Consider the following 4,410-nt stretch of genomic DNA (forward strand, 5'->3'; position numbering starts at 1 on the left):
AAGCAGCTGCCTAGTTATCTATACTTTCAGGGAAACTTTAACCTCCTGAAAGTCATATTTGGGTTATTTATTTCAGGACCTGTCGGAAATCATTCATCACAGAACAGTTGGCCCATTCTCATCATAAAATGAATTATTTGTGTGACGATAAAGATTGTATTTCTCTAGGGTTGTTTTAACTTATTGACTTTCAGCATTTTATATATATTATATTTTGTCAAATAAATTGCAGGCACTTTTATATACATTTAAAAAGTAAAGCTTGTTATCTTTGTGTTATCCGTCAAGCTTCAAATACAGATGTTGCATCAGAATTTAGACCCCATTTTACACTTTTCATTGTAGTATATCCACTCCACTCCAAAAAAGCTGTAAAGCTCTACCAATGATTTTGTATTTAATCGTGCCTGTCCGGACAGTTCTTCTGTTACAAAAGCTGAAAGAAATAAAGAACAAATCTAAGCATCACTAATATAATAACACGTCAGTTGTGATTTGGCATCAGTTTGTGAGGTCCTTGCCAGTTCCCACCCTAAATGTCCACGGCAAATATGTACCAGTCTCAATAGTTTTGCATCAAACCCAACCTCCTAAGATGTTTGACTTTACTTGCATGTAGAGCACACCTGGGAGATTTACCATAATGAATACCTGATGTAGTGAAGCAGTTAATTCCACCTATAAAATAACTCCCTTCCTCCTTCCTGTGGGCCCCGGCTGTTGTTTATCAAACGAGGTAACGTCCTGTCATGTGACCCCTCCTCCCTCCCAGAAACCCACCTGTGTGGACTTTTCTCTTAATCCCTCTCTAGTCCCCCAACCCCCCTGCTTCTTTTTGCTGTGCGCTTTGAATACTTAGACTACTGAGTGTAACTAATTCTCCCACACAAGGATATTGTCTTCTCTCTATCTCTGCTTTGTCCTTCCCTTTCAAGCTGGCTATTCACTGATTTCATTAGTTTGCGGTGTGGTGTGAGGGAGAGTTTGCCATGGGGGGGGTTTCCCAATTAAAACGCCTTAATAGCCTATTACCATCACCTTAAATTCAACTGTGTTTTTTTTCTACTACACAAAATCCGCTAAAGATAAATCACAGGACCAGCGTGGGAGCATTTAAAAGCCATTCTTATATTAATGAACTTTAACTAGGAGTGATGGATTTGAGCTGCATTAGAATGATTTGACTACAACAGAGAGCAACATGTAGTAGTCACTATTTAAATATTACAAGGACAATGCTACTTTTCTGTTTTCTTTATGACACACCAATTATATTGTGCAATGATTGAGCATTAATTGGGAGACACCTTAGAGTTGAATAGGGTAACATTTGTAACTAATACATATCATCATAAAACGCATTTTCTGAAATGTTATGTTTGAATGTGGAATTTAGCTATTATTTTAGTAAATATATAACGGGATAAACATTGAACATTGATATATTAGAGTCAAAGAGTTGTATCTCTTCGTATCACTTAAAATCCAAAAGTTACTATCAACAGCCATAAATAACCATTTCCACCATGTGTTCAGGAATACAATGAGACATAAACTAGGCTATGAGTGATATATCAACAAAGGCCTCTGTAAAAGCCTTAAGAACATAGATAGGAATGAGACTGGAAAGGTTGGTGTTTGTGAGTGCTACTGAAGTGGAGATTTCTGAATGAAAGCATGAGACAAAAAGAAAGGAAAAAAGCCCACAGATAAAAAGTAAAACAAAATGATGTTTTGAGTCGATAATTTACTTTTTGGTTTTACTTGATAAAAGTTTTTGGATAAAGATTATGCAAATTAGACATAATTTAGCCCGAAACTATGCAAATAAAATAAACACCTAAAAGCGGAGTGTGGTTGTTTTCTTTTATCTAAAATAAGACGATGGAGGCTAAAACCATGCATTTTAAAATTGGGCAATGCATAAAAAAAAAAAAAAATGGTATTGCCTACAGCGCCTTGCCTGAGACAGTAAAAGTAACGATTGTTGTTCCTAGTGGGGGTTTTAAATGAAATGTGTTTAACAGGCTGCTCTTCCTACACACATGCTGCACAGATCCTACAGCTGACCACAGGATGAAGTCCCCTGGGATGACCAAACCACCCTTTCTCAGACACCCATTTGTTGTACCCACCTCCTCCCCCTCCCGATGGATGACCCTGCAACCAGCAGGGGTCAGCTGCGCAGAAGGAGCCCCCCCGCACCCCTGCCCTCGGTCCGGAGCCGCGGCGTAAATCAGCGGCTGTTCATCGCGGGAACCCTGCCCTGCCCGAGGTCTCAGCCCAGCCTGGCACCATCTGTCCCGGGGCTCTGACGCAGGAGCAGCGCTGCCAAGGTGGGTTCCCACTGACCTGCTGTACCCACCAGGCCATATGGAGCAGACCTGGAGACCGATCCATCACCACTGCAGACTGGACATGGTGGTGAGGGGCTGGCTGTACATCTACTGTACATCACATCTCTATGAGCTGAGGGTGGGAACATTGAGGTTAGGTAGATGAATAAGAGGATATCCTTACAATAAAGTGAAAACCATTACACCAACTCCATGAAAGTGTAAATGTAATGTCAAAATAAATGTGGTTTACTGCTTATTAACATTTATTTTATAGTTGTTTTAAATCAAATTACAATTGTCCATTGATTAATGTGCAGAACTGCTAGTACAAAAGCTACATCTGGCCATTTTGCAGGTAATGGAGTATTTCTACATTGTTGTATCCATACTTTTACCAATAGAAGATCTGAGTACTTTGTCCACCACTGGTTAGCCCAAAAATGAATAACAATGTTAAACCAACCCCATTTGTAAACATGCCATTACATTATGGAAAATAAACTATAGATTACAAATGAACATCTCGTATCAGTTTTGTGTATGTATACAATTAAACATGTCATAACACAAATTGCTAATTATAACTAAAACTACAGATTTTTAAAAACACTGACGCTCCTTCAATAACATCTTAACGCGCATAACAACGGTACCTGCATAAGAAATCCATAGCATAGTGCAAAGAGTATTAGAATTACACGGTTAAGTAATTCAACTTTAAAGTACTGAAGTGGAAAATAGCTGATGAAGAGAAGCAGCACTTTTAAAATGGCCAATGTCAACTATAACAGTGACCAATGTTTCTCACAGACTGCCCAAACAGGTACAAAAACAAACGTAAGTGGACGTTTCTCCTGATTAGACTTTAATTGCAGAGCTGTAGGCTAAACTCAAATTGCTTCGTTTCTTTCCAAAAGTATTTGTGCAAATAATGTCGTCAGCATCAATTGAAGTGCAGCGCACTAAAAAACAGACAACTCCATGAAGCACAAGTAAATTAGAGCACTTAACAAAATCCACTTCTGGCCCAAACAAGTCCCAATCTACGAATGTGACCTGAGCGACCCCTGTTATTTTGCTGTATAACTGCCACAGACTAAATACATGATGTACAACTCACACATGTAAAACAGCCAAACCTTTTAAGTGCAAGACAAGTCTATGCACTCCACCTCATCACCCTTGACGACTTGACGTCTTTTCCCTCTTCATCATAACAGCACCTGGACTTGTGACACGTAAATCTTATGTGCAGAGACAGTCTGCGAGACCCCGGGCAGAACAGCCCAGCTTATTGCTTTCTCCCACAGCCCGACCTTGCTTCTTGCCCCCTTAGGCCTGGCTCTAATGGGCGAGCAGGGGTCATAAAGTGGTTGTGTTACCGTTTTCCTCTTTCCAAACCAGTGACACCAGTTGTTCACCCTCCTCACGAGGCCTTTTGTGAGGCTTGACAGGCTGTCAATTCCAGGCGGAGGATGATTGTAGAAGACGACACGCATTACCTTGAGGTGACACCGCATTCCACTGAAGGCCTGTCTTTATGAGCTAACAATAACTTTGAATAGCTTTTGCAGCAAAGCATTAAAAGTTTGCTTTGGCTCAGCGGTGCGAGTTTGGTGCCGTGTCATTCTTGTCAAATCTGGACTTGTTCTTCAAAAGTTTTATGGAGGAAATTCATCTGGCAGATGTATGATTATTGGGGTAACGGATCTTTGTTCTTTTAGATTCCCACAAATGTTTTTTCTTTACGGATTTTTTTTTGTCTCGTCACTCTCACGGGTTTGAGGAATGATGTTTGGCCGTCATCAAGGTTTGAGAGAAGGACAAGAAGACCTTCACTGTGACGTATATAACCCCAAGACAAAAATACACACACACACACACACACACACACACACACACACACACACACACACACACACACACACACACACACACACACACACACACACACTTCTGAGAACAAGCTCAAACTACTGAACATTTTATACATTTGTCTTCTGGCTTGGTTTGAAATGTTATGAAACGCTGAACAATATTAAACCAATTAATATATTTGAGCATTGATTTA

The sequence above is a fragment of the Notothenia coriiceps genome, unplaced genomic scaffold (genome assembly GCF_000735185.1).
Source record: "Notothenia coriiceps isolate Sejong01 unplaced genomic scaffold, NC01 NC01_scaffold00007524, whole genome shotgun sequence".
Classification (NCBI taxonomy): Eukaryota; Metazoa; Chordata; class Actinopteri; order Perciformes; family Nototheniidae; genus Notothenia; species Notothenia coriiceps.